The 25,352-nt window shown below is 44.3% G+C and overlaps 1 long non-coding RNA gene across 1 annotated transcript in view; it reads right to left on the bottom strand.

Annotated features, from left to right (window-relative positions):
• The window catches only part of LOC144818714 (uncharacterized), a 249,788-nt gene that overhangs the window by 71,301 nt on the left and 153,135 nt on the right, over positions 1-25,352 (bottom strand). The window contains exon 4 of the long non-coding RNA XR_013607156.1: positions 16,157-16,226. This is a non-coding gene — a long non-coding RNA (uncharacterized LOC144818714). The remainder of the gene's footprint in view (positions 1-16,156; positions 16,227-25,352) is intronic.

Here is a 25,352-nt window from a genome sequence, read left to right as displayed (position 1 = left end):
GGCTTGAACACGCCCATAATGGAATTTTCCAGGCAGGTGCTTCAAGGCAATAGGAGAGAGAGAAAAACAATCTCACAGCTCATATCTCATACAAAATAGCAAAGTAAAAGGTTGCTCCAGTCGGGCCCGTCACCAAACAAGTGGGAGAAGGCCTCTATCTGGTGAGAAAGGTATGCGCTAATGAGAACAGTCTATTCATTTGTGAGGCAAAACCCAACCTTGGAAAAACCAAACCTAGTAGAGTAGCAGAGAATTTGTTTCGATCATGATTCAAAATGGTGCCTAAATAGAAAATGGTGCAACAAATGCTAACTTACATAGGATAATGCATAAGCAGGAACATTTCTAGTCTAACAGGCTGTCCTGTTAGCATGAGCTAAAACATTTTCGAACAGCAACAACATTTCTAGTCCAACACAACTAAAGGATGTCTTGTGGTAATCAGGGATGTGATGTTGGCATGTGTTTGGCGAGTCAAAAGGGTCAAGGCATATGAGTGGGGAACACCACTAGTAAATAAATCTGATCAAAGAACTTTGGTTGAAATATTGTCAGATAATAATGTGAAGAAAACCACAGCAGGACTAACAAGACTGGCCATACCAATCAATCAATCAATGCTGCATTCGTTCTTTTCAGATAAAACCATAAAAATCATACCTACATCAGAAAACTCCAACATACGTCTGAAAAGAAAATAATAGTAATAGTGAAATTTATTAAGCGCGACAGCTACCCCCAACACAGGGGTGTCCCGGCGCTAGAAACACTAGGTGACTAAGGCGTCAAAGGCAGAAGTGCGTATTTTCGAGTCTACATTGCAGCTGTCCTGAAAAGCCACGTCTTCAGGGTTTTTTTAAAACAGAATTCTGACTTGGCACTTCGTAAGGAGGCTGGGAGGGCGTTCCACAGTGTGGCTGTTTTAATCGTGAATGCTCTCCCACCTAGCCGTGATTTCACAAAACATTGAGTCTGGAGCCAGTTGAGAGAGTTTGAACGCAACACCCGATTTTGCTTAAAGGGGCATAATCTTTCCTTCAGGTACTTCGGGCAGTTTCCGTTCAGAGCCCGATAGGCCATTGTCATGGCCTTAAATGTGATTCTCTTCTCCACTGGAAGCCAGTGGAGTTTGTGTAAATGCAGAGAGACATGTTTTCGGAATGGGATGCGGCAGGCTGCTTATGTGGGTGGCACAATCATGCTGAAGGCCCGCTAGCAACATTTGATTTACAGGCCCTGGCCACACACAGTGCACGGTACTAGGGAATGACTAGCAAATCAAATATGCCAATAATGAAAACACCAATCCATAACAACAATTTACAACTGGAGTACTTGCACTTTAACACTGAACAGCAGAGAGAAGTGCGCAGAGACACTAAAACCAGCAAAAACAGAGTAAAAACCGGGAGGTCAGAAAGCAAAAAGACAGGAGAAACACGTCAAAAGATGCCAAGTCTAACACAGGGACAATGACCGTCAAAGCCCATGAGTCTGGTTGGACAACCTGAACTGAGGCGTCTATAACTGTCTTGAGTACAGGCACCCAAGTATCCACGTTACCGATATAAAGGTCTGGTGGAATCCCATCAGGACCAGGGGCATTGTTTTTGGTCCGTCCCATAATACCGGCTCTCACCTCCTGCACTGTATATACAATCTCAGATTTACCTGCCAAACTGCCTCACCCTTCCCCTTCGGGGAAACACACCGAAAGATGCCAAGTCTAACAATGCCCATTCCAGCTGAAAGTAGGGTGAACTACTCAACTTCCTGGGAGTTCTCTTCAGTAAGGGGGAAGAACCTGGACAGACCATCTGCCTTGGCCTGTTCTGAGCCAGGGCAGTGTTACACCATAAAATCTATTCCCTGTAGCGAGATGGATCACATCAACTGTTTTGGGTTCTCACCCTTCATTTGCATCAATATGCCAGTACCCAGACGTCAAAACAAACGTGCTGAGGAACTTGGCAGCTCCCAACCGATCAATGAGCTCATCAGCTCTGGGAATGGGGTGTGCATCAGTCGTGGTGACGGCATTGAGCCCACAGCAGTCCTGGGGAACTTTGCTGGGAAATGCCTCTTAGCCTTCCTTGACCAAACTAAGAGGTCCTCTCACAGGGTGCCCATACATAAGTTCAAAGGGACTGAACCCTAGAGACTACTGTGGTACCTCCCTGTATGCAAAGAGAAGGAATTGCAAGAGGACGTACCACTTATGCCTCATGGGTTCTGTTAGACCATTGATCATGCCCTTTAAGGTCTGGTTGAATCTCTCCACCAAACCGTTACCTCATGGGTGGTAAGGAGTGGTGAACTTGTAAGGTACACAGGGTTGTCATATACTTGGATATGAAATTGGTTCCACGGTCAGAAACTACCTCTCTGGGAAAACCCACACGGGAAAATATACCCATTAATGCCCGGCCCACCACTGGTGCCGTTGTTTTCCTGAGAAGGATTGCCTCTTTGTACTGGGTGGCATGGGCCACGAAGAACAGGATGAGCCTGTTGTCCATGGCTGTCTTGGGATCCAGTGGCCCCACAATGTCCATTCCAACACTTTCAAAAGTGTTTGCAACAACTGGAAAAGGTTGGACAGGAGCCTTACACTTCCTCCCACTCTTACCACTTGCATGGCAAGTTTGACAAGACCTGCAATGTCCATCTGACTGCCTTCACATTTGGGGCCAAAAGAAGTTGGTGACATGCGATACGGTCAGGGACGCCGAAGTTGTTTTGAATGAAACACCATGATTGTATACGGGTCGGAACGTATCAGGGTCCCCTCCTTGAGTATTAAAGTTTGTTTTTGATTGGAGCAGGGTCCTTGTCCAATTGACAGGACTTTCAATACTTTTTTAAATTTTTTTACTTGCAAGAAACTTTGAACAGCCCCCTTTTTTCAGGTTCCTGCAAGAGATTCAATATTAGCTGACGATAACTTAATGAGAGTAATTGGTACGGACTTCGAGATAGCGTGTCCGGCAGGAACATTAATGGGACACAGAATACTGGTGCTCAGGAAGTGATTGGAAAGTAGCCATTTGAAAAGGTTGTGGACTTTTGGCAACCAGACGCACGAGGAAACTATTGCGAATTGACGTACATTTTAAAGAACGATCGTCTTTGCCAATTGCCTTGACAAAGTCTATGGAAAGACAAAACACGTGTTGGCACAATGGCAGTCTTTTGAGAATTCATTGAACATTGGACATTTCAGATAAACGAATGGTGTGCTGTACACAGGCTTATTTCTAATCAGAAGTTGGTGACAAGCCTGTCAAAAATCTTGTCCTGCCCCAAATGTCCTGCCAAAGGCACATCCTGAACCAGACCCAGTAGGAAGTTCCTGAAGCGCTGGGTACCATCAGCAAACAGGCTTAGGCTCGCTGTATAGGAGACCATTATCCCAGTAGATCCAATGTGATCCAGACTGATCACTAGCTGCCTGGATGGCAGCCTGCTGCTGCAAACCCTCCAGAGAAGAGAAACCTTTCTTCTCCTGCAGAATTCCTCCCTGGTGGGACCACCTTCTTGCTGCCAATGGGTCAGCTCAGATAAGTCCCCCAGTTCAGCTATCTGTTCCCATGTAGGTCCTGGGGTGTCCTCCCTCAAGGTCAGCCTCCTCCCGGACCGTGGAACCTCGGTGCATTTCCTGCACCCCCGTCCTTTCTCTTAGCAGCAACCTGTGCCGCTGTTTCAGGCTCCTGGTCCTTCGGATCACCCTTCTTGGCCGGCATTGACCGAGTGGTTACACATGCCCACTCTGGCATCCCAAGCATCTCCAAGTGAGACCTGAGCTCAACATCCTTCCACAAGGACTGCTCCAGGTCGTTACCTAGCAGGCAATCTACAGGCATGGTAGGGCTCACAACCACCCTCGTGACCTGCACCCCCGTTTAAAGGGAACCTGCGCCACCATACACTGGCGCTTTGAGTTGTTCATGGCAACTACTTGGTGGAATGCCCCCGGGACTACTTGCTCCTCAGTGACCAGCTGGCACTGGACTTAAGTCACTCTGGCTCCAGTATCTCTGAGAGCCTCTACCCTTTTCCCATTGATGGTCAACAAGGCGCTGTATTATTTAAGTGTTAGCAGGCACCAGGTTTCCTGAGACCATCTCACTGTCCCCTAGGGTCATTTCTGCTGGATCTCCATCCTCCAGTGGGCACCCCTCCTCCCCAAGCGCTATACTCACCAACACCTTGGTCTGCTCACTGGTGGGGGGCTGTGCCCTCTTGGGACACCTGGGGTCCCCCTTCAAGTGAGCCACCTGCTCACAGGCATAGAACTTGCGGAAGCTGGTCTCTGCTGGCTTTCCTGAAGAGACCTCTGCTTTCTTATCTCCTGGGGGATGGGTACCTTTACCCTGGGTATTAGCTGGGGCCCTTTAGAGAACTCCTGTGCTTTACCCTTGCCCCACCCAATCTTCTGCTGGGAACACTGCCCACCTTTGGCGGAGTCTCCCCCAAACTCTTTCTTGTGGAAAGAGTTTGGGGGACCCAACAGTCCGCATTTATAGCAAGCTTCCTGGGGCCAGTCAGCTTACTGTCAACCAAGTTCAGGCTCAGCTCTGAAAAACATAGACTAGACAAGTGGTCCCATGCAATCAAATTGCAGAGCCCCTGAAAATCTGTCACATTACTGCCCTTCACCCAGCCATCCAGTGACCTGCAAAACAAATCCACATACTCCAACCAAAGTGTTGGCATCAGACTTCTTACTGGACCTAAACTGATTCCTGTACTTCTCAGGAGTGAGACCATACCTGGTTAGAAGAGTTCTCTTCAGGTCAGCATAGGTGAGGTTACACCCTTTACCCAAAGCCACTAAAGTGACCCTTGCTTCTTCTCGGAAAAGAGACCACAATACTGCACCATAATTCTTCTCAGGGACCCCATTCATGTGGTTAGAGACCTCAAAACCCTGAAACCACCTTTGTATTTCACCCCCCTTCTTGAATTTCTTGCCTACATTCTTGGGGATGTGTACAATTCTATCTGCCTAACCTGATGAATTGCTGCAACCATCTGAGCTGGGCCTAATCCTTAACTCCAGCTCCTTAGGACTTTCCTCCATGGCTATACTTTTGTCTTTCCTTTCATTCTCCATCCTGGGCTTTTTTAACTAATAAATTGCTTGCTTCCTGCCTGTCCTCCAGCCCCCTTGGTGACAGGCCACTGCTGCCTAGCCTTGAGGGTTCCCCGGTCCAAAAGCACATCAACCCTAGAAAGAGGCTCCTCTGCCTCCCCATGGAGATCTTCAGATTGCCCACCGGCATGTCTGGCTGCTACCCAGGCCCTTAGTGCCTTTTGTAGCTCTTCGTTCCCGATGAGGTCTCTGGCTCAAACCTTTAGCGTTTTGCAAATAGCCTTCAACTCTTTCACGTTGTAGGATTCCAATCTATCCTCCTCAAAGGCTACTTCCAATGATGCAACAAATGATGCTTTGATTCAGGTATGATGAAGTAGCAAGTTTACGTTCACAATAAACTGGCAAGATCAAAAAGTAGGCCAAAAGGAAAAAGAACCAGTATGTGGCAGGTAATGGTCTGCAATATGGTAGCAATGCGCATCAATCACTCTATGTCAAGTGCAAGCACAAGTCCTATCCTCACCGCTGACAACCAATGTTAGAAATGGGGGTCTCTAATTGGCAGAGGTAGATACCTTTGTCCAAGAAGGGACCCTTTTTCCTTTTCTGGATAAGAGAGTTACATTCCTAGATAACCCCTGCTCAACCCCTTGGTAGCTTGGCATGAGAAGTCAGGCTTATCTCAGAGGCAGTATGTAAAGCATTTGCACATAACCAACAGTAATACAGTTAAAAAACTACAAACGGACACCACACCAGTTTTTGAAAAATATTCAATATTTTATATTCTAAAACAACACCAAAATAATAAAAAAAAACAATCCAGTACTTAAAAATGTATACTTTGAAAGATTACTTGAAAAATACGTCCCTTGAAGTCGGTAGCTCCATCCAGGGCTACCAAGGCGTCATGAACAATAAATCCAAACATGTCTGGCACACCACGGCGTTGCGGGCTGGCTACGGTGTCGGAAAGACCCGTAAAACAGCACCTTAATATATGTAGGGCAACTGTGACCTCTTGTTGAGCTCTGATGACCTGGCATTGACAGGCGTTGGTTCCGGAAGTCCGTGCAAGAGTCTTCGGACCCTTGGAGTCACACGAGTTGCAGAATGAACTTCTCGCAGTTGAGGTCTAGGTGTCCGCAGGCGTCGGATGCTGCAGTGTGGAGTGCAGCGTTAAGGTGTGCGGTGCCCTCAGGTCGCGGTGTAGGCAGTGGCTCATTGACGGTGGTCCAGCGACGTTGGTGAAACGAGGTCTGCAGTGCGAAGTGATGCAGTGCTAATCACGGAGATGGGAGGTCGCGGTGCAAGCAGCGGAATCGTCGTTGCTGAAGCGCTGTTGTCGGCTGACGAACTGGAGTCGATGGTGCCGGCATCGGTAGGCCAAGGCTGCTGTGCCGAGTGAGAAAGGTGCACCATGTAACTTAAGAGTGGTGCCCTTAAACCACTGTGCAAGCAGCCGCGTCAAGGTCAGCTTAGAGCAGAGTCATCGGGAATACCAAGGCGGCGTCGAGAAGCGAGACGGTCCGAAATGCGGTGCTCACAGGTATTGGTGCATGCAGCATCTCGATGGCGGCATTGGATGGCATCGTCAGTGAGGCCAGGGTTGCAGTACGGAATGCGGCGATGCTATTGCTGTGCCTTCAGAACACAGAGTCAGAAGTGACGTCGTAGTCGGCGTCAGGTTGCTTTTTCTTCAGTTGCAGCACAAAATACACAGTCCCCAGTGCTGATGGCAAAATAACTTGTAGTCTTTGCTGTTCCTGAGACTTGCTGAACAGGGGGCAAGCTCTACCTCAAGCCCTTGGAAAAACTCAATAAAGAAGTTGAAGAAAGTTCAGTCCAGTCCTTTCACTGCCCAAGACAGAAGCAGCAACTGCAGGCCATTACAGAAAAGCACCCAGCAAAGTGATAGATTCTCCTCACAGCTTCTCCAGCTCTTCTTCTTGACAGTCTTCTTGGTCAAAAGAGTACTAATTTTCTGGGGTCTGGGCCCCAGTATTTATGCCCAAAATTTCTTTGTTCTCTCAGGCAGAGAGTGCCTGTGCTTAGTCCAAACAAGTTCTGTCCTTTCTGGCCCAGCTTCCCGGCAGGAGGTGGAGACAGCAATGTGGAAGGCAGCCCAGCCCCTTTCAGGTAAAAGGAAATCTCCTCCCCCTACTCTAAATGCAGCCAAGGTCTATTCAGCCCTTTCCTCTCTGGAGCCACTGCACATCCCCAGCCCCTGTCACCCCAAAGCCACATGTCAATACACATCCTAGCAGAGGCAGACTGGATGGCTAAGCAAGAAAATTCCTACTTTCTAAATGTGTTTTTTTCAAACACAGAATGTAAAAATCACCCTCACTAAAAGATGCATTTTAACATTCTGAGTTCAGGCATGCTAAACTTTATTTTCCCACCTAGTTCCCAGGAGTAGTTATGTTTATAAGATGTTATAAGAAAACTCCCCATTCTATTCTAGGGGAACAGGTAGCCTTGCAATAGAGTTATATGGCTATCAGGACATGCCCCTCACACCAGGGCATGTCCTACCTTTCACATACACTTCACCCTGCCCACAGGGGTACCTTGGGCCTTCCTTAGGGGTGACTAATATGTAGATAAAGGGAATGATAGGGCCTGGCAAGTGGGTACACTTGCCAAGTCGACATGGCAGTACTAGACTGCACACAAATACTGCAGTGGCAGATCTGAGGTACATTTACAGGCTGCTTAGTTGGGTGGCACAATCAGTACTGCAGGCCCGCTAGCAGCATTTGATTTAGAGGCCCTGGGCACACACAGTGCACGGTACTAGGGACTGACTAGTACATCAAATATGCCAATCATGGAAATACCAATCCATAGCAACAATTTACAACAAGAGCCCTTGCACTTTAACACGGAACAGCAGTGAGAAAGTGCGCAGAGACACTAAACCAGCAAAAACAGAGTCAAAACTTGGAGGTCAAAAAACAAAAAGACAGGGTAAACACGTCAAAAGATGCCAAGTCTAACACAAGGACAATGACATGTCAAAAGATGCCAAGTCTAACACAAGGACAATGGCCGACAAAGCCCATGAGTCTGGGTAGCCAACCTGAACCGAGGCATTTATAACTGTCGTGAGTACAGGCACCCAAGAATCCATGTTACCGATATAAAGGTCTGGCGGAATCCCATCAGGACCAGGTGCATTGTTTTTGGTCAGTCCCATAATACCGGCTCTCACCTCCTGCACTGTATATACAACCTTCGATTTACCTGCCAAACTGCCTCACCCTTCCCTAGGGGATAGTACAGACTGAAATATACCCTCAAAATGGCTTACCAAGTCATCCTTTGGGATATGGGCATCCATTAAATTACCAGTGTCGCCAACTAAAAACGGGCTATTGACCCAAAGCGCTGGCCTCTACCAAGTCTGACCAAGCCTCCTCTTTTAGGGCAGCCTTGCACTTTGGCAAGGCAGCCTTATAAGCTCTTTACAACCAAAATATCGTTAGGTGTCGCTCCCAAAGCCTCCTTGACTTGTCCCAGAGGCATAGGAGCACTCAGAGTTCTGTCTACTCGAGGAAGGGGTCCTGGGAATAGAGGTTGTATGACCGATAGACAGCAAAACACTATGGCCTCTATGGGCCGTTCTGACAATTAGTTTGATGACACCAGGGACAGGCAGTATTATAATGATGATTATAAGTTTGATGATGCAACAGGCATGTCTTACAGCTAGGACAGCCAGGGACATGGTAAGGCACCAGTTCACATACCTGTAGATCAGCGTGGTCCTTATGTTAAAGTGGTTCTGCAAGGATCGGCTAAGGAATTTTTGGTTTACACAAGTGCTACAAAGACATCTCTTTCCAGACACATGGTCCTTAGGGTGGCCATGTCTTGCCATAATATTGTTTCAGTGGGTTTTTCAGGAGTATCGGTTGTAAGCCCAATCTCGTGCCCACTTGGCCTTACTGATGGTCCTTTTACCATGGACTCCCCATTTCTTTTGACATCTAAGAGTGGTGAGAATTTGATTGGTTAGAACTTAATAAAAAAGTTGCATGCTACTATATATTGTTCGCAAGACAGTGTTTACTTCCCATGGGTCCGAACACGAGTACTGGACAGTGTCTATCTAAAAATGCCCCCCTTCCAGTAGCGGTCGGCAGTAGGTGTTTCTGTAGGGCGGTGACGTGGGTAGGAGGAGGGGCAGGGTGGGGGAAATACTGTATGGATTACGGAGTTTTACAGGTAAGTAAACATTTAAATAAATAAAATGAATTTCATTGCGCACACTGCATCACCAAATGTGATGCAGTGCACGCAACAAAATTCGTTTTATTTTTTTAAATGTTTACTTACCTGTAAAACTCCGTAATCCATACATTATTTCCCCCACCTTGCCCCTCCCCCTGCCCACGTCACCGCCCTGCAGAAACACCTACTGCCGACCGCTACTGCCTCTTTCTACCTTAATTTGGGTAAGTACCTCCCATGTTATGGGCCACTGGCCCCAGTTTCTATACAGGTTAAGGACAATGCTATATTGCCCCGCATTCATTAGTGTAAAATACCACAGGCAGGAGAACAAGCCCTTCTTCAAATTGTTCAGGATCTAATAAGCAAAGGAATTGTTGAAGAGACTGCAGGTAACATATGAAATAGTCCTATTCTATCCGGTCCAAAAAAGGGCGCTTTCAGACTCCTCTGATAAAACTGTTGATGTATATCGTTTTGTGATTGATTTGCCAGAGGTCAATAAAATAGTAGTTCCACAATTCCTAGTGGTTTCTGATATCACTACACTTTTAACAATGATCCCATCTACCGCTGTTTTTCTCTGTTATTGATTTAAAAAATGCATTTGTTAGCATTCCTATTCACCCAGATAGCAGGTGTTTGTTTGGATTTACACTAGCTGGCCAAAAGTTTCCGATTAAGTTGGGCTCCTCAAGGCTATACTGAAAGTCCTAGCATCTATAGTCAAGCATTGAAAGGTCAGTTGGATTCACTCCCACGTTATCCAGGTAATGTATTGGGGCAGTATGTAGATGATTTGTTAATTGCTTCTGATACGGAGCAAGGTTGCAAGGCTAGTATGGTGACATTATTATTGCATTTGGCACATAATGGCCATAAGGTCTCCCTTTCGAAGTTTCAGTACTGTCGACAGGAGGTCACCTATTTAGGTTACCTATTGTCGAAGGAGGGTAGAAGGTTAATGCCAGAACGCATCAGTATTGTCACTAAAATGCACCTTCCACAAACTCAAAAATTTGTGTGTGCTTTTATAGACATCACTTCTTACTATTGGCAATGGATCCCTAATTATTTCTTACTAAATAAACCTTTGCATTCACTAACAATGAAAGCAGTGCATGAGCTGTTGCCTTGGATGCTAGATTGTCAGCAATCTTTAGAACAATTAAAAACTGCGCTTTGTACCGCTCCAGTGTTAGGCGCACCTGATTATAGGAAACCGTTTGTGCTGTATGTCAACAAGATGGCTGGTGGTGCTCTTTCTGTCTTAACGCAAACATTTGGTGATAGACAGGGACCTTGCACTTATTTCACTGCTGTGCTCGATCCTGTTGCAAGGGCCCTCCCGAGCTGTCTGCGAGCAGTCTCAGCTGTGGCCACTTCACTTAGACAGTTGGCCGGACTTGTACTTGATACTGACCTCACAGTTATGGTACCTCTCTAGATACACTTTTGAACAAAACAAGGACAAATCACCTCACCAGTGCATGTCTTACCAGCTATGAGTTGATCTTGTTTGCTAAGCATAGCACAATCATAAGATGTGCCACTCTGAATCAGCCACGTTACATCCCCTTTCTTCCGAGAATGATGCAGTCGACAAACATGACTATATTTTCTGACCAGAGGAAGAGACGAAAGGACAGGTAGACATGACTGATGTTCCCTTATCTGATCCCCAGGGAGAACTATATGTTGATGGCTCTTGTTTTTAAATTACTATACAAAGCACAAAGTGGTGGAACACGCACTACTATGTTGAACAGGATTTAGAAAATTGTTGCATGCCTCAGAAGTATCACTCTCTGGTCCATGAGTGTGTCAAACAGATGCAAAAGTAGTGTCTCTTGATTAAGGGACGTCCCCCTGAGCACTGCGTGGAGTCCGCTTTTGAGGAAGGTGTACGTCTGTAAATAATTTGTATTAAAAAAGTAGACTCAAACACTGATGCTGTGATTCTATGAATTTATTCACGGATCAATATTTATTTGACCATATTGAAAATCTATAGTATCGGCTTAGATATAACTGTCACCTAATTCAATTATAATTCCTGATGCCTTTCGGACAAGGTCTGCCCTTCATTAGGGGACAAATTCTACAAAGAAAATTGGCAGAAATATGTAAAGGATATATTGACAATATTTGTATTTTATGGAAGGGGACATACACCACCCTAAACACTGTGTTAAATGCTCTGACGCAGAACAACAACAGAATCCAATTCACCTATGAGGTTCAGGAAAGCAGTATAGCATTTCTGGATGTGCAAATTGACAGAGTTAACAACAAATTGGAGACCAACATTTTCAGAAAAACAAACCGATAGGAACAATATGCTGCATTACTATAGTTTCCACCAGAAAACCCTCAGAAACAATTTCCCATACACGCAACTACTAAGGGTAAAAAAATTAGTGTCATACCCTAACAATTTGAAGGAACAAACAGAACCCATGTTAAACAGATTCAGCCAATGAGGTTACACTACCAATATATTGGAACAAGCTAGATCTCGCAGTGTTATGTGGCATTTTAGGCTCCGAGTGAATTCTCCCAATTCATGCCCTTATATAGGTACAATTTACATTGCCCTAATATAGGCATAGAAATCATGCCCTTATTTAGACATAGCCCATGCAGACCAAATACAGGCATGGCTACTTCCACCCGTACCAAACGTCACAAACGATTTCTTGGAAAATCGGCTCAAGCTGTTAGGGAACTTCCCCTTGCTAGAATATTGATTTGTCCAATAACTCATGTACTTTGCAAAGAAGAACTATTCCCTAGGGGTTCTTTCCTGACATTATCATGCCCGACTTTACGTCAAACTAGACACCTTCAAGGTATAAATATGCCTTCACTTGCTCTAGCAAGACACGGTGGTTCAGAGCAGTTTGACTATCTACTTGACCGACGCAGCTCGCTACAGCAAGTGCCGAAGGAAGCCGACCCTCCAGCTGACGCACTAATCTGGAAGCGGTCTCTTCTCCTGCCGAGAATCCAGCTGGGTGTTGGGAAATCGAGTCCCGAGACGGAGATACCAGACCTCCTTCATTCTAAACTAAGGTATGGAGCTGATTAGAACCTAAGAGAAATCTTGGATAGATTCTTGGCAAAGAAAACTAAAACCTATGCTACACAATACTTACTTCTTCCCTCGTACTAGACTTAGGTTAGGTACACCGGGGTAGTCGTATTTTAGAAACACCAGTTGAGTATTTTTAGTCATTGTTATTTATGTATGTATTTTTATATGGCTTAAAACCATACAATGCTCTTACGGTATTATTTTATAATATTGTTCTCGCTGTACGCATTATACTTTGCAGCCTGCATTACGATTGTAGCAGTTCATTTCTTGTGCTTGAGAAAGAAGACTGTTCAATAAATCCTTTATTGAAAAAACCCTGTCTCTCTATTTCTCTGCACCTCTGTAGAAACGAAGCATGCACGATTGACTGAGTGAAATACTTATCTATTGTTTCCGTGACTCTAGAGGTATATTTCTTATTCTTGGGAAACAAAGTTGTCATGTTTATGCGGTTGTGAGAAACTAATCCCTTCTTGTTTATTCAAGAAAGTTTCTAGTAACCACTGAGATAGCTGGCACTCACTATTAAGTCTAATATATTCAATAGAGACCTAGTCGACCTCAGTCCTATGTCTAATCTATAGGATATATTATTCCAATGCGCAGAGCCTATTGGGACTATAGGAACTACACTACATGGCGCCCAAAGTTTGGTAAGGCACTAATTTAACGCTAGATACTAAAGTAACTCAGTCGTGCTTTTCTCAGAGACCCCTTTTCCCCATAAATACTCCAATACACGTCTGGAGTGGGTGAAAGGAAAAAATATCCGCCATAAACTGAGTAGGACAAAAATCCTATGTATTAGTTTTTTGGTTTGTTCAATGTTGAAGGATACAGTTTTCCAAAATATTGCGCACCTTATCTTTGTTTCCTTGAAACTTGCTCTGCAAACTTACAGTCAACAAATTGAGTGACCCCGAAAACGGTGGAGCGGTACCTGATCCAGCCATAGCAGATTTTGACATTACAGGCTTTAATGAAGCCAACGCGGATGCTATAATTATCCCAGAAAGTTTAAGGAAAACCATCACTATAAAGCTTATAACAAATGGCCTATCATCAAGAGGTGGTAGGGTAATTTTTGTAATAGAGGCACATGAATATCGTCAGACACAGCTATTCTTTTCATGGATTATCTTCCCTGAAGCAAATCCAGTAACACTTGTGTTTCACTTCTACAAAGAAGAGGAACCTCCAACGGAATACACTCCTTTCGAGGATGTTAAAATTCCATTAACATACCAAGAGCATGTGGTCTGGTTTAAAGGCGCCCTACAACATCAAAATCACATTACCAGGCTCGATCCACTAGGTAGACCAGGAACAACATGGCCGGTATTAGCCAGCTATACACCATATCCTGCCATTGAAGAAATGATAGGTGCGGAACTATTAGTTCAACTAAAACAACTAATCAAAATTCATAGACAATTGGTTCAATATGTCATGCGGACTCTAGTAGTCCAACCTTCTATAAGGATTCCACAAACACACCCCTTACCAGGAGAACACGAATAAAATTACACCACAGACTATACAATCAGTCATTGGTAAATTACCCGCAAAATGAGAACAAGTTCCATTCTGGATAGCTCAAAAAATTACTCAAATCTAGGCAGTATTTCTAGATACTACCCCTCATGAGAAACACAGAATTTTAACAATCTGCTTACCAATGGGGATCGCACCACACTTAGAGGACTGCGACACTTGGGGTATACAGTTTTTGCTGCAATCTACCCCAAAACAAAAGGTGTTCCATCTATGGCGGTAATACCAGACGTCCTGAAACAGATTCAAAATTAATAAGGGGCAGAGCCTGCTTTAAATCTGTTTATGAAATTACTGAAAGATTTCAAATAGGTCTCAACCAAATATTAGCTAATATGAAAGGTGAGGCAGCATGCGGGCGATCCGCCAAAAGCTGAGAGAATTTGATGTAACTGAGCAGCCACAAGAACTGGCCAGAATAATTGAAAAATCCTATGAAGAACTAGGTAGAGACAGTATGGGTGGTAAACCAGTGAAACCCCAACTGACAAAGTCCTGAAAAGGTCTTTATTAAAAAACACTCTTACTCTTTCAAAAAAGAAGTGGGAGAACACTAAACAACCTTCTAAAGAGAAGCGTTCTCAATCCAGAGGTAGTTCTCCTCTGAAAGGAGGTATAACCTTAGGAATAGGGATAATTTGAGAAAACCTGATAGATATCAAGATACTGATACACGTTCCTCTCGTACCTTTCAGACTTCCTCACAGAAATCGGAAAGAAGAGGATGATCAGAACACAAGGAAGATCCCGTGAAGTCCAAAGACGATCAACACGTTCCAAAAAATAAGAAAACCCAATTCACCAAAAAGAAGGTAGCAGGTCTAAAAATCAGACATGCCGAGAATCTTGAGGACATAACTCAAGAACGGGGAGTGAGCTCAAACAATGTTAGACAGCGCAACAGAAGTAACCGTAGGTCGCAAGATCTTGAAGGATCATCTGGAGACAGTAGACTTGAATGAGTACATCCAAGTTGAAACTGCAGATACCAGGGTTAGTCTTCCACATAAGTTACATGAAGTAACACTCCGGATAGAGGGGGACATTACTAGAAAAATAAGGGCTCTCTTTTGGGGGAAGCTCTCGAAGGGGTATGACATTCTTCTAGCTGAACAAGACTGGCCACCTGAATTTGTCAGGGAATGCCCTCATGGCAAAGACATAATTATGCCAGCCTTCTCCAATCATATTCCAATTCATAAAAAATACACCTATGCCAGGAAATGAGCAGTAGCCCAGACCCCTGAATTATATAAAAACCATGTAGGGTGGGATGAGGATTCCTCCCAGCATAAAATCCAATTAAAAACTCAACCAACTGCACAAAGGCAGTACCCAGTTAAGCAAGAAGCTAAAAAACAGGCCATGGAGATCTTAGATCAACTTGAATACCAAGGGGTGATTGAAACATGCACCTCGCCCATGAACAATCCTTTGTTTCCTGTCTCCAAACCAGACAATACATATCTTCTAGTTTTGGACTACAGACATTTAAACTCCTGTTGCAAAACTTTTGCAGTACAAAATGCACACAGTGTAGCATTAATGAATAACATTGTGCATACAAAATATAAAACTACATTAGATATTTCCAAAGGTTTCTTCTGTCAAAATATCACACCAGAAAGTAGGTACTTGACCGCTTTCTCAATCATGGGGACACAACGTCACTTCTGTCGTCTCCCCCGGGGATTCAAGAATAGTCCAGGGTTCTTTTCAGCTAGAGTAACAGAGTTACTACAAACGTATGATGATGAGGCATTATCATGTGTCGATGACATCTATCTAACAGGCAATGACTTGGACAGGCACTTGAACAGGGTGAACACCATCATACTTGGCTTTTCCTCTGAAGGGTACAAGTTCAATTTTAAGAAATCACGAATTGCCCATCTCAACGTCCTTTTTCTAGGATACAAGTTATCAAGTGGCAGCAAACTTCCTAAAAAAAGGTGCGCTGCTCCAACCTCCAAAAACGCTGAAAAACTTGCAGTCAATTCTAGGTTTCCTAAATTTCAGAAGAACTTACATTCTAAACTACGAAGAAAGGGTTAAACCTCTCTACGAATTAATTAAACCTGATTTCAAAACAGTTAATTGGACTCAAAAACACACAGAAATTTTGCGTTCAGTGCAAACAGACATGTTAGCAACAAAACACTTACAAACACGCGTAAACGTACGCAACCTTGTGATCCGAATCATTCCAGGCAGATGCGGATTCACGTACTTGACCTTTAATGAAGGAGAAAAAGTATCAATAGCTTATAAATCACACTTGTACATACAAGCTGAAATGAAATTCACTTCTACATAAAAAATCCTGACAGCGGTTCAAACTGCAGTAGCAAAAGAGAGAGCCCTCGCACAGGGAAAACGCATAATGGTTGTTACACCTGTACCTGCCTTAGAGGCAGTGATAAAAGCAAGCATTCCTCATGCAAAGGCTTTTCGTCCGAGATGGATACAATGGGTTAATTCACTTGCTGCAACAGACGTAGAATACATTTTTGACCCCTACTTGAAAACACAAGAATTTCTACAGTACGAACAAGAATGTCCTCTGCCCACTGAGATTCTGCCTCTAGAACAGTACGAATGTATAATTTATACAGACGGATCAGCACAGCCTGCGATTGGGGGCAAAGAAGCATATAGTGTTGAGTGTGTGATCGTTAAAGGTCGCTGGCGCGATGGTAAATTCCGACCTATGGTCACAAAAACGCAATCTCTCGGAGATTGTACAGCTCAGCGAGCTGAACTACAAGCATTCACGATGGCGCTCGAAAATACTTTCGCGAATTCCCCACACTCATAGTGTGCGATTCCTACCATTGCGTTCAATCTTACAATGAATATTTGCAGAATTGGATTCAAAATGGTTTCAAAGATGCAAAAGTTGGCACAGTCAAGCATAAAATGCTTTGGGAACAAGTAGTTCAGTTGCAAAAAGAACTACAAAAAGCTCATTTGATCCATACACTGAGTCATCAAAGAGATGGCGTGCACGTTGCAGGGAATTCATTGGCTGATGAAGCCGCGAAGGCAGCTGTGCAAACGGATTCCGTTGCTGCAATAACTCGTTAAAAAAAACGAAAATATACGGCGAAATAATGCAAGCTGTCAATGCTTCAGGCAAAGACAGCGGTAAAACTTTACCAAAAGGCTTTCCACTCAAATACTCATACAGAACTGATGCAAATAATGTTCCGTTTGCTCGAATCCCTGGAGTGGGGGATGGAGTAATTCCAAACATGGAACATAGATTAGGACTAATCTTAGCAGCACATGAAGGGCTCACTTCTGCACACGCATGTGTTTCCGCCACAGTGTCATTATTAAAACAGAGATATTAGTGGCCGCGCATGAGGAAACATACCAGAACCTATGTTTTGGAATGTTAAATCTGCCAAAAGATGAAAGTCTCTACTGTGAAATGTCCTGCGCAGACGCCCCTGTTAATTTCAGACAAACCATTAGCTTGTGTTTACCGGGACCATTGCGGTCCCTTACAGAGGGATGGTAACTATAAATATATCATGGTCGCAGTAGATTCATGCTCAAGATTCATTTGGATGTGGCCTCAGCGCTCGGCTGGCGCCCGAACTGTTATAAACAATTTGCGAGTCTTTATAGGCACATATGCAATTGGCAAGCTAAATTCTGACCAGGGTCCTGCGTTTAGCTCAATGGCTTACAAGGAGGCCATAGCCAATCTGGGCTTTGCATTGCGGTATTCTAGTCCATTCCAACCTGAGGGAAATGAGGTAGTGGAGAGAAAAAACTGAGACATAAAGCAATCTATGACAGCTAGGGTATTAGGCTCGGGTGATGGGTGGGTCAAACATCTAATAAGTGTCCAACGTAGTCTTAACAATCTGCCAAGAAGTTCTCTAGGAGGAATCACTCCATATGAAATCCTTTTTGGAACTAGAATGATTGTCCAGAACCTTGATTGTCACACTTCAGTGGTAGAACAAAAACCTTTTGATATCAAAGAACGTTTGGCTGTTTTGCAGGACTTGAATGAAACAAGGAAAAGTCAAAGCAACACATTGCAGAAGCCAACGACCACTGAAGGGAAACCACCCGTCCCAGCAAGGCCTGCCTGGATTCCAAAGATTGGGGATCTAGTCAGAGAAAAGATTGCGGACAAGAAGGAATTTGGACCTTCTTACAGACAACCAGTACCTGTCTTAGCAGTCCACGGATCAAGAACAGTGTTATTGCCGCCCCTTGCTGGAAGAAAGGAGAACAGGTTCCTGTCGATCGACCTGATAAAACCACATCATGTGTCCAATCATAAGTAGTAGGTCAAGTGGACTCCAAAGATGTAGCAGACGCCCAAATCTGGCTACTATCCAATAGATTCAAACTGAGAGACTCATCACTTTTGAGGAATCTACAATGCAAAATAAAGGACTATGCAACACAGCCATGGAACTTGTGTCTCATGAGACCAAAATAACAGTTTGTCAGGAAACACCTGTCTACAATGATATAGCATCTGAGTACACTAATATGAAAAGTGATCAAGTGGTTCCAGTGGTTTCTTCGAATTCTGAAGCAATCCCTACAACTGACAGAACTGCCTCTGGCTATTTCATAAACTTTGATACATTTTCAGAGGATTCTAGTGAACCTGAAACTACGCCAGTCAAAAGATCTTTTAAAGAACAAGCAACAGCACTCTTTCATCAACTAGAAAAGGCTTATCTGGTTTCACCATGGAATGAACTTTGGATTGTGATGGGTGTACTTTTTCTTCTACTTTGGTTGACTATGGTATTTACCTTGGGAATGCTGATAAGTGGGAAATATAGTACAAAGGACACAGAAAAAAAGAACATCAACTTACTACTCAAACCACATAAATCATCTCATCGTGAACAGAGAGACTTGTCAGCAGTGAACATCACAGCCATTCCTATACCAGGTGGTATAGCTTGAGACAGAACTTAATATGACATTTTTGGTCCAGCAGAGCTGTTAAAGATTCCACACCAATTTAAGGTTTCCTTGAGTGACTTTGTTTCATCTAGTACCTTTTCCGATGAGTGGGACTTCGAGACTGTTAATAATATGATGTCAGACTTAGAAATGTCTGCAAAATGTATAAATCATGAATACTTAGAAGGTTCATCAGATTATGAACAAATGTACTGTTATAATCACTATGGTCATCATTTCTTGCATAGATCTGCAAACCCTAGAAATGTTTATACAAATAACCAATGGGAACATTGTCCTACGCCACCAAAGGGTAGCTCAAAAACATTTTATGAAAAATGTTCATACTTTTCAGGTTTTAATACTTCAAATCCAGAAACATTTTATTTTAAAAATGTAAATAAGACAGGAATGAAAAGTATATTGACAAATACAAAGCAAATGTATACTGCGACCTTTTATGCTCAGCTGTCTACATTAGGCTTTGACTTCTGGAAAGACACCATTGAGACAAAAACTGTCTAGGGCACACAAGACTGGCAGGTGCAGGGATTAGAAGCCTTATTTAGAGCCTGCATCATCCCTGAACAAATAAAGTTTTTGAATGACACTGTTCAACAGACATCTTGTCTTGGATTAGCTAAGGTAAAAGATTTAAACAAACCGTCAATACCTAAACCTACACCTGAAAGCCGTAACACTTCAGAAGGGGTGGTCCGATTTTACTTAACAACAGAACAGATCCTGATTGGAAAAAATGGTTAATCTGGCCCACAGACACAAAAAACTGTCACGATAGATTACTGAATAAGACACAAGGGTTCACATTCACTAGGCTAGATCCAAGATATGTACAGAGACAATGTCCAGGGATAAAAACAGCATACAGTGTAGGGAAACGCTGCCTTGAGTAGTTACAAAAATCTACACTAAAGGAAGTAAAACAACACTTATCTTTACTTAAAGATGGGGTTGATTTAAGGGACTTCTTACAAGGTCCTGTGAAACGGTGTCATAAATGTTTTATATACGCCGGTATCTATGCGATTTATAATGAAGCATGGAAGGCAACACAAGCAGAGACTGCAGAACGAATACAAGAAATTGATCGTATTAATTTAGAGAAATCTCTCTCTGTAGTTGACAATGGGTTAACAACTCTATCATTCAGAATATATTCTTTGGACAGCATAGTATCCTCTGCCATAGACATAATGGAACAGGACTTGGTCATGTTACAGCATGGTCAGTCACAATTGCGTTCTATAATGCTTTTAGGCTAGACGTTACAAAGCCTTCGTTCTGGCTATGTGCCATGGCGTCTAATCAACACCACGTCATTGTTTTCTGAATTTAACCTTACAGATAAACAAATCACTTTGGCACAAAGAGGAGCAGACTATATGGTGCTGAGCATTGAAAAACTGGAAAGATTACCATTAACTGTTTCTGAGAAACCAGCAACAGAATGGATAATACACGGTACTATCACTCTGCCTGTGACGATTTTCCATTTTCAGTATTGTTTAAAACATATACCAGCAGGCGTATATGAAAGGTTGGGTAAAGAATACATCAAGAAATTCTGGGATTTACCTTATGCACACAAATGTTGGAGTGGGGGAAAAGAATTGTTTCTTAGTGGTACCAATTGTGAAAACACACTAAGCAGTTCACTTTTATGTCAGGGTATTAACTTACACGGGCCTGCGATGGTTCCTCGAACAACTAATCCTGCCACCTGCAAGGTTCTCCAGCTGCAGTGATTGCCCCAATTTTTAGGCAGCTTTCTAATGGAAGTTATACTATGTTGAATGATCACAGCTGCTGTGGCATGTTGCCAGGAATACCCTATCTCGTAAGCGTGTCAGCCAGGGTCACTTGCTGTATGCAAGCATTGCTTCCTAAAACCAAGACAGACAAGGAGTTGCCGTTATGGCCTTCACTGAACATCTCTTCTATACGAATTGATACTTTAAGCAGAAAAAAAGCCATTCTTTTACAAAAATCTGTGCCACTGACCTCGTCCAAAGAAACGTATGATCTGCAAGTTGCACAAACTTCTGGAGAGATACATGCCCTTTTATCAACAAACTGCCCTATACATTTCTCAGAAATGTTAGGTCGTATCTTAAACATGTCCGATACGAGTGGTATTGTACATGTATTTAAGACAGTTTTTTCGGGAATGTTAGCACCCTTTGAAGTAGTCCTAGGCATATTTCCAAACTTTGTGCACTCTGTGTTCGGCGGCCTGCCTCTCGTTTTGGGACTCATAGCAGGAATACTATTTTTGTTCCTTCTGCTCCGATATGGCAACTCAAGTCACCATCGACACCCAGATCACCTTTCAGAACACCCTCCTGGCAATGAAGTGTGGTGAGCGCATGATACAAATACTGGGCTTGGCTTGTTTAAGTGATCTGAACACCACGTGGTTTCTATCATTTCTACCAATCTGGCAAGATTGCATTTTACCTGTTCTTCAATGCCTGCTATGTGGAGAAGAATATGTGCTAGACATCTGTCTGACACTCCCATCAGTCCTGCCAACGGAAGTTGATACTTTGCTTGAATCAGTAATGTCTCATGCACTGTGTTGTCCCCAGTGGCTACCAATCCTGATGACGGCATTCGTTGAGATCTCACAGACGCAACAGGCTGACGGTGAGATACGTGGAGAAAAAGGCGCACAGGTACCATTTACTTTGAATATTGCTAATGCGGCTGACGCCGACGGCGATGCTTCTCATCTATGTGCTATTGATCTGCTTAACGAGGTAGTCCACTTTTCACCTACAGTGGTAGACACATTCTTTACCAGCTTAAAAGATTTGATGTTCTCTCCAAACAATGACACTAACTTCTGAAGTTGGCACACAGTGTTCTGGGAGACTCTGAATTCCACCTTCATTTTTTTCCAGAACACGTGTTAGACCTGGCATTCTGGGTGTGGTTTCCCCCTATCTTTTTGCCTCTACCTCCTGTATTTTTGATGCTGTGCTGGATTTTGTTTTTGCTGGTTTAGATGCTTTGGACACTCTGCCACTGCTGATCAGTGCCAGAGTGCAAGTGCTTCCTGTGTAAATTATTATTGTGATTGGATATACATAATTGGCACATTTATATCACCAAGAAGTCCCTAGTAAAGTGCACTGGGTGTGCCAGGGCTGGTGATGGCAAATGCTAATAGTGGGCCTGCAGCACTGATTGTGCCACCCACATGAGTAGCCCTAAAATGGTGTCCCAGGCCTGCAACCGCAGTGCCTGTGTGCAGTCTGTGAACTGCCATGTCTTCCTGGTCAGTGTCCCCACTGACCAGGCCTACCCCTTCAATTTCTGTGCACATTGGTCCCCCCTATGGAAGGACCAAGGTACCCCCTTGGGCAGGGTGCAGTGTATGTGAAAGGTAGAGCATGTACTTGTGCAGGTGACATGCTCTGGTAGTGAATTACAGCCATTTTCATTTTTCACTGCTGCAAGGCTATCTTGCTCCATAAGCAATCATGGGGGATGCTGGCTACAGTGGCTACCAGCATATCTTCCCATAGTAGCAAGATAGGACATACAAGTCTGGTATCCCTGAACTCAGAATTTAATAACACATCTTTTAGGAAAGGTGGTTTTTAACTCCTGTGTTTGAGAATAGCACCTTTAGAAAGTTGCTGTTCTCTTGTCTGACCTTTCTGTGTGCCTTGGCCTGTTTGTGAATTGGCTGTCTGGTTTGAGAGTGCCAGGGGCTGGGGATTCCCCAGGAGCCTAGGCTGAATGACTGCATCTGCACCTTGAGTGGTGGGAGGGAATAGCACCTGGGCTTGAATAGGTCTGTGCCTGCCTTCCACAATGCTGGCTCCACCTCCTGCTGGGTGGCTGACGACTCTGCCCCTCACTCTGGAAGGAAAGGAGAAGCCAGGAAAACAAGGTGCGCAAGGAACACCCAGAACTGGTTCAGACCGGGCTCAGAGCCCTCCTGCACAAAGGGAACAAAGACTTTTAGGGGTATAGTACAGGACCCCTGACTACAGAAAATTAGATCATCCTGGAATCAAGAAGGAACCTCTGCCAGGGAGAAAGCTGAAACTGAAGAAAGAAGACTGTCCTGCTGTTGCTCTGCTGGACTGGCCTGCTGTTGCCTTGCTGTCAAGGAGAGGGGAAGGACTTTGCTTTGTGCTGTGTCCCCTTTGCTTGAAGGACTCTCCAAGGGCCTGAGAGGAGCTGGCTCCCTGTTATGAAGTCCCAGGAACAAAAGGACTTCACCCCCAGCTTTCCTGAACTCTATTGAGAGAGGTCTGTCCTTCGTGGAGTTCTTGGCCCATGTGTGGTGCCTCTGGAAGTTGTACCTGTGTTGGGAAGCTGGAAACCAAGATTTGAGTGACTTTGCTACAGAAAATTTATCGCAAACCCGGCAGAGCGAGAAAATTCACGCCTCTACGAAGACCGAGATCGTCGCAGCGCCTGTCGCCGCTGCCCAAAGACGTCGCACCCTTCGTTAGCGGGAAGATTTCCGCAGCTGCAAACATCGTCGCAGAGACTGTCACCGCTGGGTGAGATCACCGCATCATGTTGCTGCGAGAACCATCGCAGAGCCATTGCATTGAGGAGCTGCGAGAGGAAGATCGCAGCTGGACCTCGCATCATCGCCCCAGAGATCGTCGAATCCCCCCATTATCATCGCATCGTGCCTTTGCGGGAGAAATCTTCCTAAGAACCTACGCATCGGAATCCATACAAGTCATCGTCTTCCTCCCCATACAGACTAGATTAGTCGCAACACATCCGCTGCTTAAATGATGATATGAAGGATGTTCTGGCCCACATTGATCCGCAGCCTCGCACCTGCTCTGCTCTCATTGAACTGACCCTGCGTTTGGATCACAGAATGAGAGAGAGAAAAGGAGACATCAAGAAAAAAGAACAACCCGTTCTGTCTTATGACAAAGGGGGACTGGGGGAGAAATCAACTACTACACTGGATCCTATGGAAATCGGAGCGGTGAGGGCTGCTTTAGCGTTAAGCGAAAAAGAACACCGCAGAAAATATGGCCTTTGTTTATATTGCGGTAAAAAAAGGGCATTATTTGAGAGACTGTCCGGTGAAGCCTAAATCAGGAAAGCTTAGGACCGGACAAACCGCAGCAGGAACCTATGAGAAGAAGTTGGAAAACTCCAATGCTTGAAGGCGAGTGAAGGGGACCCATCAAGCAGGAATATCATCCCTTCTATAACGCCTGGCTGTGACCAAGAAAAGAATCACTTGTTTTTGGCTATGACTTTGTGTGTTGATTCAGGAGAGAAAAACATTAACGCCATGGTAGATTCGGGTGCAACTGGATGTTTATGGATTTTGCAGAAGCAAAAAGATTAGGTGTATGGCTAATTTCGAAAGACCAGCCAGAAATGGTGTACGCGTTGGATGGGAGCGAACTAATAGCAGGGCCTATTAAATTCCATACACCTGAATATGAACTCACCCACAACGGGATCCATCATGAACTGATATCCTTCAACATAATCCAAGCACCTCAATACGGCATCATTCTGGGGCTTCCCTGGCTGCAAAAGCATGAACCCTCTATACACTGGACAACCAAGACGGTGCAGTTTGTATCTGAATATTGTAAAAAGCAGTGTATACCTGACTCGGAGGGCCCCTCCAAGGCCTTGGCTACGATACATGGAATAGCCACGGCTGCTGAGAAAGAAGTGGCATTGCCACCCTGCTATAAAGCATTTGAGGAGGTATTCAGCGACGTTCAGGCAGAAGTGCTTCCACCACATAGAGCCTACGATTGCCGAATAGATCTGCTCCCAGGATTGGTGGTTCCAAACGGACGACTCTATGCTCTCACAGTACCCGAAAATTAGTACTAACAGGCTTATTTGGATAAATATCTGGCTATAGGGTATATAAGGCCATCAAGATTGCCTGCAGCCTCGCCGTTGTTTTTTATACCAAAGGCTAATGGAGACAAGAGATGCTGTATCGACTACAGAGCCCTGAATACCATCACAATTAAAAATCAATATCCGTTGCCATTGATTCCGGTGTTGCTGGAGCAAGCTCGATCAGCTACTATATACACCAAGCTAGATATGCGTGGTGCATATCATCTTGTCCGTATACGGCAGGGCGACGAATGGAAGACGGCCTTCAAGACGCGGTACAGGCTCTTTGAATATCTGGTGATGCCCTTCGGGCTATGTAACGCCCCGGCCACCTTCCAGTTCTTTTTAAACAAGGTTCTGAGGGAATACCTCGATTGTTTCGTTGTCGTGTATATTGACGACATTTTGGTATATTCCAACACATCCGAAGAACATACGATACATGTGAGCCAGGTACTCCAGGCCTTGCTGCATCATCGTTTGTATTGTAAGATCACGAAATGTGAGTTTCACGTGACCACAGTA

Source organism: Lissotriton helveticus, chromosome 2_1 (assembly GCF_964261635.1).
Source record: "Lissotriton helveticus chromosome 2_1, aLisHel1.1, whole genome shotgun sequence".
In the NCBI taxonomy this organism is placed as follows: domain Eukaryota; kingdom Metazoa; phylum Chordata; class Amphibia; order Caudata; family Salamandridae; genus Lissotriton; species Lissotriton helveticus.
This window is presented reverse-complemented; position numbering and strand designations above follow the sequence as displayed.